At 38.9% G+C, this 13168-nt stretch overlaps 1 long non-coding RNA gene across 1 annotated transcript in view; it reads left to right on the top strand.

Moving 5' to 3' along the window:
* Positions 1-13168, top strand: part of LOC140133008 (uncharacterized) — a 40005-nt gene that overhangs the window by 24373 nt on the left and 2464 nt on the right. Inside the window, exons 4-5 of the long non-coding RNA XR_011855771.1 lie at positions 5256-5426; positions 9486-9656. This is a non-coding gene — a long non-coding RNA (uncharacterized lncRNA). The remainder of the gene's footprint in view (positions 1-5255; positions 5427-9485; positions 9657-13168) is intronic.

Genomic DNA, 13168 nt, shown 5'->3' with positions numbered 1-13168 from the left:
GGCAGAGTCATTTCTACCCATATATTCGAATGGCAATAAGTTGGAATAAAAGGCTGTAACTGCTTTAAAGAAAACCCATGGACGGTTTTGGTAACTTGATTAAATATTTAAAATATCATATTGTAAAAGCAAGAATAAAATAATAATACTTTTTCCCTATGCCCTGGCACTTCTTAGGTTCTTTTAAATTATACTGGGAAAAAAAGTATTAAAAACACAAAAAAAATATAATATAGCGTACTTGTAATATACAACTAAGCCAAAAATAATTGAAATTGATGTCATGGCTTTATTATTTTGGAAAAATAATTTTTTGTTATTTCCTGTTTCTATAGACCATACTAGAGAAAGGGAAATTGGAATATGTAGGTCTTTAAACTATGTAGTACTATGACGCTCTTGTAAAAGTAATAGGTTAGTATAGTGGTGTGAATGTGCCATTTGGCAACATGCTTAATTTCCTTAGAAGGCATCAAATCTAACACAGGTCGGTCCTAGATTACACAACAGTTACCCAGCATTGATAGTGTTTTGTTCCAAAAAACTAAAAACACTCAAAAGCCAAGCTGGATAGCTATACTATGGGGAGAATAAACAGTTCCAGATGTCTAACTGCTTTAGAAACAGATGTATTTGTAACTCTAGTCCTCGAGATATTCCAAGAGAGCTGGTAGCAGGTGTAACAACACAATTGCCCCAACATGTCAGTCTAAAACTGAAGCAACTATGGTTAGACTGGAGCATGGACTCACCTACTTTAACTTTGTGTATTATCACCCAGAAAATAATCATTTATATCAGTGGTGGCGTATCTTTAGCACGGGTGCCAGAGGTGGCACTCAGAGCCCTTTTTGTGGGCACCCAGGCCTCCACCCAAACTCATAGTTTGCCAGATAGAACTCAAGGCTTCCTGCAATGGTCCAATACATCCCAGGATGTGCTTAGCGCTATTTTAAAGCGACATCCTTGGCTGCCAGGACTACAGAAGGAGAAAGAAGGTATGGACAGAGATGGATTATCATTGGAGCTCCTGCTCTGGGTCCCCTTATTTTTCCTTTTCAGGGGACCCTGGAGGGAAGCTACAATCAAAATTCCCCATCATCTTTCTACTGTATTGAACTGAGGACGCCAATACGATCAAGACCTGTGATACAGCAGGAATCAATAAGATACTGCTTAAATTGTCGTATTAGCACTTTGCAACATATAAGTGGGTTTTGACTGTAGTTTGGGCACTTTGTCTCCAAAAGGTTCACCATCACTGATTTATATCATGAGCCTGTAGGAAGCTGAACTGAAAGGTTTTAAGTCTACAGAACAATACCCGTCCAAGCTGCTGGAAAGAACAATATTTAGCTTTTTTAAATTTCTGATTTAACAGGAAAGCAAAGCATAGGTTGTGAATGAACAGGGTTAATGAGGACCTGTCACCAGGGCCAGCATTAGGGCAGGCTATATGATTTGCATTTGAACTCTGTGCAGGCTCTGCATCTGCCCTGGAAGTCGCTGTACTGAATCCTGTGCACCGAGAGAGAGGAGCAGGGGGAGGGTGTGTAAGTGGCAACATGAGAGTACAGATAAAGTTTGTGTGTAAACCTGTCTTTGTGTACATATACTATACAAATGCGTTCTATGCCTATATGCATGTATTTACGTATTCAGCATTTCTTAAGATCCTGTATATTTGTGTTCAAATAGTCTGTGTGCAACTATGTGTGTATATATATGTATGTGTGTATGTAATATATTGTAAATATATACAGGTTTTAACAAAAAGGTCACGACGGTGGAATATCTTGTAAAATATACATCGTATTAAAAAAACCTGAAAATATAATGTATATGGCTAAATTCAGACGAACGTGTGTCGGCGCGTGGTATTCCGGGGAAAGATAGGACATATCATATCTTTTCCCCGGCTACGGAATGGATGGTACGGCGCTGTCTGCCCATTATCGGCCTATGGGGGACGTATATCTGACGTATATACGTCAGCCGTATATACCTCCCCCAATAGCTGTCTGAATGCAGCCTATGTCAAATATTTTTCAAAAATCTATCCAATGATACCAAACTCGGCCTGGAGGCAGTTTTAACCCCTTAATGACCGCCCTATCCGGAATCTACGTCGGTCATTAAGGGTACTTCTTCTGACGCGACGCCTTTCTACGGCACCGCGTCAGAAGAAGATTTCGGGACATCGGGTCAGTATAGTGCCGGTGTCGGGCTGTGATATAACAGCCCAGACCCGGCAGTAACACCCAGGATCGGAAAAACTCAGATCCCGGGTGTTTAACCCCTTACACGCCGCGGTCAAGTGTGTCCCACGTGGATCGGACCCCCCCGGTGAGCTTACCAGGAGATCCGATCCCTCCTGCCGCTGCCCCCGGGTCAGTTACTTACACTATACACTGCAATACAAGTGTAAAAAAGTAAAAAAAAAAAAGATGAAATCATATTATAATAATAATTAATTAAATAAATAAAATAAAGTCCCATAATCTCCCCAGTTACACATATAATGCAAATACAGTATATAAAACACAAAAACACACAAAAAATGTACATATTTGGTATCACCGCGTCTGCATTAATCTGTACAATAAATATAAATCAATATTGAACCCGCTCGGTGAACGACGAAAAAAAAACCTACGAAAAACTTCCCGTAATATACAATTTTTCATCAAACACCATCACAAAAAATGTTCTAAAAAGTGATAAAAAAAAGCTACGTTCCCTAATATGATACGACTGAAAAGAACAACTCTTTTAGCAAAAAATAAGCCCTCAATTAGGTCTGACAACAGAAAAATACAGAAGTTATGGCCCTAAAAAGTTGTCAATAGTAAAAACAATGCGATATTCTCCAATATTGGTTTTGCTCAGGAAAATTGAGCAAAGATAAGAAAAACTATATAAATGAGGTATCACCGCAATCGTAGTGAACCAGAGAATAAAGATAAAATATTATTTTTATGTTACGGTGAGCGGGGGAAAAAAATGCTAAAATTCCAAAATAAAAATTGATGATTTTGTTTGTGTCCCCCTTGAAATAGTTAATAAAATCTCATGAATAAGCTTTAGACTCCCAAAATGAATTATATATACATTGTATCTCATCCCGTAAAAAATAAGCCCTCATATGTTTGCATTACCAAAAAAAAAAAAAATGTATAGGTAGTACAATGTGACAATACAAATCTGCTGTGAATGGCGCCTCCATTCATTCTATACTCGGCCGTGCGCCCGTACAGCAGTTTACCACCACATATGGAGTATCAGTACACTCGGGAGGAATTGGGCCTCAAACGTTGCAGTGCGTTTCATCAGTGAAGTTTCTATAGTGGGGTCATTTATGGGGTGTTACTATTAATTAGGCCTTACAAAGTCACTTGGAAGCTGAGTTTTCCCTAAAATGTGAGTTTTGGCAATTTTCATGAAAATGAGAAAAATCGCACCTAAAGTTCTGCGCCTCATAACATCCTAGAAAAATGACAGGACGCATAAAATATCATCCCAACATAAAGCAGACATTCCGTAAAATGTTAATTATCAAGCTTTTTGGGTAGTTTTACTTCCTGTCTGGAAAGCAGAACATTTCAAACTTGGAAAATGAAAAATTTTTACAAACTTTTGCCAAATTTTCACTTTTTTTTCAGAACGAATCGCAAAACTTATCACTTAAATTTTATATATAACATGAAGTACAATGTATCACGAGAAAACATTCTCAAAATCACCGGGATATGTTAAAGCGTTCCGAAGTTATAACCAATTATCGTGAGACATGTCAGATTTGAAAAATCGAGTCTGGTCATTGAGCTGAAAACTAGTGTCGGTGATAAGGGGTTAAAATCTTAAATGGAAACCAAACGTTTTTTTCCCCCAGTACGATTAAATACATTTTCATTGACCGATGGTGATGTCATTTCCGAAAAACCCCCTGGGTCAAGTGGGGGAATCTAATTTTTTATATAGAAACTACATCCAGAGTGACCCAGGAACAACCTAGTAGTTTCCTGTTCTCTGTTTAATGTGAGTTCCCTTGCCTCTGGAGAGCTTCATTAACTTAAGTCTTCTCCACTGTGAAGATTTTTTTCTTGTTGCCTACAAAGTTGTCAGATATCGAAAGCTCTACATTAAGTGCCCTGATATGATAACATTGGATAGCTTTTAGAAAATATTGCATACGTCTATTTTCAGTTTTTGGATCTGATGTGTATTTATCAAAATATCCCTTTTCAACATTTTTGCACACAATTCATAATTTTTGGCAATTACAGCGCCATCTGTCACCAAAATTGTAAAAGACCTAGTTCAACTCAATGTAATTTTTCCTGGATAATCCGAATCTGCAATAAAAAATGTGGTTACCCACTTAAAATTTTACGTTGCCGAGTTTTGTATCATTGGATAGATTTTTGAAAAATATTTTACATGTATATTTTAGTTTTTTTGATCCGATGTGTATTTCACAAGATATTCCACTGTCCAGACCTTTTTGGTAAAGACTACAATAAATTTTAGCTGTATGTCTTGCAATATAAAGAGTAAATCAGTTTGGCTACAAGTAATATGTGTGGTGTATAGCCCAAGTGCCAGTTCACAAATACTGTGACCAGAGGGGCATCATAGTGTGATGTTATTATGTGGTAATGGCAGTGGTGATGGTGTGGGGGTATTATGTGGTAGTAGCAGTGCTTATGGTATAGGGGTATTATGTGGTAGCAGCAGTGGTGATGGTGGAGGTATTATATGGTAACTAAAGTGGTAATGGTGTGGTGGTATTATGTAGTGCTGGCAGTGGTCATACTGTGGGGGTATTATGTGTTAATAACAGTGATGATGGTATGTGGTAATGGCAATGGTCATGGTGTGGTGATATTATGTGGCAATAGTAGTAATGGTGTGGTGATATTATGACATACTGGCAGTGGTCATGGTCTGGGGGTATTACATGGTACTGGCAGTGGTCATGGTCTGGGGGTATTAGATGGAAATGGAAGTGGTCATGTTGTGGGGGTATTATATGGTAATGTCATTGGTCGTGGTGTGGGGGTATTATATGTTAATAGAAGTGGTGTGGTGGCTTTATGTGATACTGGTAGTGTTCATAGTGTGGGGGTATGGCAAAGGAAGTGGCCATTGTGTGGGTGTAATAAGTGGTGACAACAATGGTGACATTGTGAGGGTATTATGTCAGCCCTGTATAGTGGTAGCACTGATAATATTGAAAATCTGTTTTTTTCCAGATCACTGGAAGGAGATAATTGGGCACATTTACTTGCCCGGTCCTATCGAGATCCCCGATCCGTACTGTCTCACGAAAATGAAGTCCGGCACGATTCACCAAGATTGTGCGCCCGAGATCCTGCATGTGTCGCTTCCCTGCCGTAGTTCACCTTCTTCTTCCTGGTGTACATGTGAGTGCATGGCTTGCGACACAATTTGAGATGTTAAATCCCGCGCGTTGTCCGAATCCGTCGGATCGTCTGATGGCCCGAACCCGATTTGTGTTGAGTGAAAGCCAGCGCTGATGTGCCAAAATCCATTCGCGTGCGCCAAAAAGCCCAGTTAAATGCAGCTCAAAACGGAAAAAAAATAGAGGTAGTATATAGGTAGTAGCCAGTTTGTACGTTAAGGCTCAACCCCATTTTTTTCTAATATGACAGGTGTCACTTTATATGGTTATAACTTTTTAACTTGCCAAAGTATTTTGAGATTATCTCCTATTCAAGTTTAACCGCCTAATTTAGTTACTAACTAACATTATCCATATGTCTGCTTTAAGTTTTCATAATTTTTAAAATGTCTTTATATTGAACATTGGTTTCCCATATTTTCAAGGAGATTTCGGAAGTGACTTTTTGGGGATCATTTTTGTTTTAAATGAGCTTCTAAATATGTAAGATTAGTAACCCTCTATATGTCACTCTATTTTCTAATCTGCACCCCTCAAACTATTAATAACAGCTTTTACAAAGCTTGTTAACCCTTGGAGAGCTTCATCACAACTATTTTGTCAATAATACATTATACATTAATTTAATGGTGTAAATAAAAATACCAAAATCTTTTAAATACCATCAAATGTCCATTAAGGATCCTTATGCAGCGCGCACAGCACCTTGGAACCAACATCCAAGAAAAAGAACCAATTAATTTTAGCCCTAAAATTTATGCAAAAAGATAAAAGGCGAAAACCCATCTTAAAAAAATTGTAATGGGTATTTAGTACCGTAATCTATAAAATATTTATTTTTGTGAGAGCTTCTTTTTTGTAAGACGAGATGCATTTTCCAATGAAACTATTTTGGGGTCGCCATGCTCTAATGATGAAAATTTATTAACTTTTTGTGGTGGCGGTGGTGGTGGGGGGAGGCGGTAGGAAAAACATCAATTCTGTAATTGATTTTTTTTTTTTTTTGGGTGTTCACCGTATAGCCCAATAAGCTTGTTGAGGCACATTTACTATGGATCTTGCACCAGTTTTCTGTCGGACTTTGGACAATTTTTAATGTGAACTACTTGCACCTGTTGTGGCGTGGCTGATCTATTCTTCACGTGACACAAATTTTGTCACCGAAATGGTGTTCCGGTGCTCAGCCAGACCATGCGCCACATTTATCATGCAAAGTCCGACAGAAATGTGTTAAAGGTGCACCAAAAAAAGTTTGGAGCAGTGCAGAGAACGCCAGACTCGTGAAGAATGTGCGCCACAATTCATGAATCTGGCACCCTCTACACCCTACACAGGCAAATTGCACACAGTGCAGCTTGCACTGTTTTTAGTAAATGTACCCCGTTATCTTTATTCTGTGGGTCAGTACGATTACTATATTTCTACATTGTTTCTTACGTTTAACAAATTTTGCAGAATAAAAAATAATGGTGGAGATTCATTAAGACTGGCGTTTATAACGCCAGTCATAAAGACCCCCTCTGCTGGCGGTCCACTGCCCATGTACACTAAGAGGCTGTGGCCTCTTAGTGAATATGGGGGAAAACTCTGCTAGTTCTGATCATTAGACCAGATCAGAATTGGTGGACTTTGTTGCTGTAGTCTCTGCCGCTTTTCTGCCCAAGTCTACATCTCAGCCATTCAGGGGGACGTAAACAAAGCCATCATTCATTCCCCAACCGGGCACTGTCCTCTGATGCTGCAGACAAGTGTGTCTGACCTGCTAATACCGCCACTTTTTTTTCTTTGCCCTGTCAGACCCCCCCCCCCCTGTCTTAGGCACCATGCACCATTTTTGAAAGATGGATAAAAAACATCTGTGGGCATGTGTGTTGTATATAAAAATAAAACATACAGATGGAGGCTAGCACTGTCATCGCTCTTTGTGGCAGATATTGATGCATGATATTGCTATGATAATGCTATTAGCTTTCTCTTTCACATAACATTTATTGCTTCCTTATTGTTTTATATAGCATCTAGAACACAACTCATAATTCAGATAATGATTAGCAAAGATTAAGACTTTCTACTAAACTTAAAAAATGCGCTTGTGTCAATTATTGCTGGTAACTGGTATACTGGTAACTATTATTTTAGGGCAAGTCAAATATACTAAACATTCAAAAGATTTTTTGACCATAGAAATTAGTAATTTTTTTTTAAATCCCTGAGTTTTAGTAACAAAAAGGGGAAGTGGTATAAAAGAGGGTTATAATCAAATTAATTTATTATTGCATCTTTAATATGGTCCCTTTGTCAACTTAACATCAAAAAGGACCTACTAATTAGATTGAAGGCTGCACGTGACTGTCATAGTAATTTAAAATAAAAACATTACTGTACTTATTGTCATTACCACTACTTAATGACTACGTAATACCACTGAACATATACCAAATAGCTCCAATGATAATCCAACCCTCCCTGCTCCTCCTACAATCTCAGGCAGCACTGGCTTTAAATAGCACTGAACATGGCACTTCTTGTGCTGCTGGGGACAGCAGGAGGAGGCCTGAGTTCTGTCTGGCCAACTCTGAGCAGGGGTGACTGCCCGTGTGCTCATAGAGAAGGTTCTGGTATGCTCCCTTTCAGTATGCCGAACTGCAACACGTTCACAGATCTATCAAACTGCAGACGAGCCTGGACCATTCCTTCTCACCTCAATTCTTCCAGGCATCTTCTCACGCAATCCGTGCCCTTTCTGTTATATACAAACAGTTATTACCACTTCACAAAATTTTTAATCATTCTGTAATGAGCTATTTTGAGAAACCTACAATGCCAGAAGCTGATGTATCCATCAACTGTGTATTGAAAGTGCCAGGGTACTGCTGCTCACCAAAAAATAACATTTTATGGAATGAGCAAATAACTGCTTCTAAATGTACATAGCAGAGTACTCAATGTTGGTTATTGCGGGGATCCCACCCCCACTAGTCTGATAATGATCGGCTATCCCAAGGACAAGTCGCCTTAAAAAATAGGGGTCCTCTCCAGAAGAGATTATACGCTGTTGTTTCACAGCCTGGCATGGTATAGCTAGACATTCATTACTGTATTATGCACTGTCCAGCTAGGCTTTCAGCTGTTGCCTTCTGTTTTACAGTGTCTCTATGGACTAGTGTTACATGACTGATATCCAAACCAGACTTTACTAAAGCACCAACTTCATCCAACAGTCAAAACCAAAATCCAAATCTACAATATTATAGTGTAACTGGATTCAGAACTATGCTTTACACAGTCTATATAGCGAAACCTCTTTGAGAAGACCACTATTACCTCGATGTCCACTGGTCAGCAGCAAGTATGTGTATGCTACGTAAAGCAGAGGAATACAGTATGCAGGTTTCCAAAAATAACTGTAGGTGTAGGTGTCCCACCATCACATTGTATCTTTTTTTTACAGTAGTCATGGAAAACAACTCCTCATTGGCCTTGAGCCTGCATGTCAAAGGTTGTAAGCAAACACTAGATTCAAGGATTTATTACTTCTCATATTTTCATTTACATCATGTTTCAGGAAGTCCTATATTTGCATGATTTTTATAAAACGTCTGTAACTTTTTAGCTGGAGGTTGATAAAATGAGGCTTTGATTGTAATGAATTTTTGTGTTGAAATTGGATTACTCCTATAGTATGCTTTTATTTATTTCCCTGTCTCCTGCTGTAATTCTGCTTTCTTAAAGTCTCTTTTTACACATATACAGAGTTTAAATAGTTATATTAGTGCTGACTATTTCTACCCAAATGTGTTGTTAAAATCACAGCTTGATGCCATGTTCACATGCTGTATTTGAATTGCGTTTAAAAACACAATTCATGTGCAGTAAGAAGAAGTTTCTCCTGATAGCAGATTTGGAATACTGGTAGTGTTCATAGTGTGGGGGTATGGCAAAGGAAGTGGCCATTGTGTGGGTGTAATAAGTGGTGACAACAATGGTGACATTGTGAGGGTATTATGTCAGCCCTGTATAGTGGTAGCACTGATAATATTGAAAATCTGTTTTTTTCCAGATCACTGGAAGGAGATAATTGGGCACATTTACTTGCCCGGTCCTATCGAGATCCCCGATCCGTACTGTCTCACGAAAATGAAGTCCGGCACGATTCACCAAGATTGTGCGCCCGAGATCCTGCATGTGTCGCTTCCCTGCCGTAGTTCACCTTCTTCTTCCTGGTGTACATGTGAGTGCATGGCTTGCGACACAATTTGAGATGTTAAATCCCGCGCGTTGTCCGAATCCGTCGGATCGTCTGATGGCCCGAACCCGATTTGTGTTGAGTGAAAGCCAGCGCTGATGTGCCAAAATCCATTCGCGTGCGCCAAAAAGCCCAGTTAAATGCAGCTCAAAACGGAAAAAAAATAGAGGTAGTATATAGGTAGTAGCCAGTTTGTACGTTAAGGCTCAACCCCATTTTTTTCTAATATGACAGGTGTCACTTTATATGGTTATAACTTTTTAACTTGCCAAAGTATTTTGAGATTATCTCCTATTCAAGTTTAACCGCCTAATTTAGTTACTAACTAACATTATCCATATGTCTGCTTTAAGTTTTCATAATTTTTAAAATGTCTTTATATTGAACATTGGTTTCCCATATTTTCAAGGAGATTTCGGAAGTGACTTTTTGGGGATCATTTTTGTTTTAAATGAGCTTCTAAATATGTAAGATTAGTAACCCTCTATATGTCACTCTATTTTCTAATCTGCACCCCTCAAACTATTAATAACAGCTTTTACAAAGCTTGTTAACCCTTGGAGAGCTTCATCACAACTATTTTGTCAATAATACATTATACATTAATTTAATGGTGTAAATAAAAATACCAAAATCTTTTAAATACCATCAAATGTCCATTAAGGATCCTTATGCAGCGCGCACAGCACCTTGGAACCAACATCCAAGAAAAAGAACCAATTAATTTTAGCCCTAAAATTTATGCAAAAAGATAAAAGGCGAAAACCCATCTTAAAAAAATTGTAATGGGTATTTAGTACCGTAATCTATAAAATATTTATTTTTGTGAGAGCTTCTTTTTTGTAAGACGAGATGCATTTTCCAATGAAACTATTTTGGGGTCGCCATGCTCTAATGATGAAAATTTATTAACTTTTTGTGGTGGCGGTGGTGGTGGGGGGAGGCGGTAGGAAAAACATCAATTCTGTAATTGATTTTTTTTTTTTTTTGGGTGTTCACCGTATAGCCCAATAAGCTTGTTGAGGCACATTTACTATGGATCTTGCACCAGTTTTCTGTCGGACTTTGGACAATTTTTAATGTGAACTACTTGCACCTGTTGTGGCGTGGCTGATCTATTCTTCACGTGACACAAATTTTGTCACCGAAATGGTGTTCCGGTGCTCAGCCAGACCATGCGCCACATTTATCATGCAAAGTCCGACAGAAATGTGTTAAAGGTGCACCAAAAAAAGTTTGGAGCAGTGCAGAGAACGCCAGACTCGTGAAGAATGTGCGCCACAATTCATGAATCTGGCACCCTCTACACCCTACACAGGCAAATTGCACACAGTGCAGCTTGCACTGTTTTTAGTAAATGTACCCCGTTATCTTTATTCTGTGGGTCAGTACGATTACTATATTTCTACATTGTTTCTTACGTTTAACAAATTTTGCAGAATAAAAAATAATGGTGGAGATTCATTAAGACTGGCGTTTATAACGCCAGTCATAAAGACCCCCTCTGCTGGCGGTCCACTGCCCATGTACACTAAGAGGCTGTGGCCTCTTAGTGAATATGGGGGAAAACTCTGCTAGTTCTGATCATTAGACCAGATCAGAATTGGTGGACTTTGTTGCTGTAGTCTCTGCCGCTTTTCTGCCCAAGTCTACATCTCAGCCATTCAGGGGGACGTAAACAAAGCCATCATTCATTCCCCAACCGGGCACTGTCCTCTGATGCTGCAGACAAGTGTGTCTGACCTGCTAATACCGCCACTTTTTTTTCTTTGCCCTGTCAGACCCCCCCCCCCCTGTCTTAGGCACCATGCACCATTTTTGAAAGATGGATAAAAAACATCTGTGGGCATGTGTGTTGTATATAAAAATAAAACATACAGATGGAGGCTAGCACTGTCATCGCTCTTTGTGGCAGATATTGATGCATGATATTGCTATGATAATGCTATTAGCTTTCTCTTTCACATAACATTTATTGCTTCCTTATTGTTTTATATAGCATCTAGAACACAACTCATAATTCAGATAATGATTAGCAAAGATTAAGACTTTCTACTAAACTTAAAAAATGCGCTTGTGTCAATTATTGCTGGTAACTGGTATACTGGTAACTATTATTTTAGGGCAAGTCAAATATACTAAACATTCAAAAGATTTTTTGACCATAGAAATTAGTAATTTTTTTTTTAAATCCCTGAGTTTTAGTAACAAAAAGGGGAAGTGGTATAAAAGAGGGTTATAATCAAATTAATTTATTATTGCATCTTTAATATGGTCCCTTTGTCAACTTAACATCAAAAAGGACCTACTAATTAGATTGAAGGCTGCACGTGACTGTCATAGTAATTTAAAATAAAAACATTACTGTACTTATTGTCATTACCACTACTTAATGACTACGTAATACCACTGAACATATACCAAATAGCTCCAATGATAATCCAACCCTCCCTGCTCCTCCTACAATCTCAGGCAGCACTGGCTTTAAATAGCACTGAACATGGCACTTCTTGTGCTGCTGGGGACAGCAGGAGGAGGCCTGAGTTCTGTCTGGCCAACTCTGAGCAGGGGTGACTGCCCGTGTGCTCATAGAGAAGGTTCTGGTATGCTCCCTTTCAGTATGCCGAACTGCAACACGTTCACAGATCTATCAAACTGCAGACGAGCCTGGACCATTCCTTCTCACCTCAATTCTTCCAGGCATCTTCTCACGCAATCCGTGCCCTTTCTGTTATATACAAACAGTTATTACCACTTCACAAAATTTTTAATCATTCTGTAATGAGCTATTTTGAGAAACCTACAATGCCAGAAGCTGATGTATCCATCAACTGTGTATTGAAAGTGCCAGGGTACTGCTGCTCACCAAAAAATAACATTTTATGGAATGAGCAAATAACTGCTTCTAAATGTACATAGCAGAGTACTCAATGTTGGTTATTGCGGGGATCCCACCCCCACTAGTCTGATAATGATCGGCTATCCCAAGGACAAGTCGCCTTAAAAAATAGGGGTCCTCTCCAGAAGAGATTATACGCTGTTGTTTCACAGCCTGGCATGGTATAGCTAGACATTCATTACTGTATTATGCACTGTCCAGCTAGGCTTTCAGCTGTTGCCTTCTGTTTTACAGTGTCTCTATGGACTAGTGTTACATGACTGATATCCAAACCAGACTTTACTAAAGCACCAACTTCATCCAACAGTCAAAACCAAAATCCAAATCTACAATATTATAGTGTAACTGGATTCAGAACTATGCTTTACACAGTCTATATAGCGAAACCTCTTTGAGAAGACCACTATTACCTCGATGTCCACTGGTCAGCAGCAAGTATGTGTATGCTACGTAAAGCAGAGGAATACAGTATGCAGGTTTCCAAAAATAACTGTAGGTGTAGGTGTCCCACCATCACATTGTATCTTTTTTTTACAGTAGTCATGGAAAACAACTCCTCATTGGCCTTGAGCCTGCATGTCAAAGGTTGTAAGCAAAC

The sequence above is a fragment of the Engystomops pustulosus genome, chromosome 5, assembly GCF_040894005.1.
Source record: "Engystomops pustulosus chromosome 5, aEngPut4.maternal, whole genome shotgun sequence".
Taxonomy (NCBI): Eukaryota; Metazoa; Chordata; class Amphibia; order Anura; family Leptodactylidae; genus Engystomops; species Engystomops pustulosus.
This window is presented reverse-complemented; position numbering and strand designations above follow the sequence as displayed.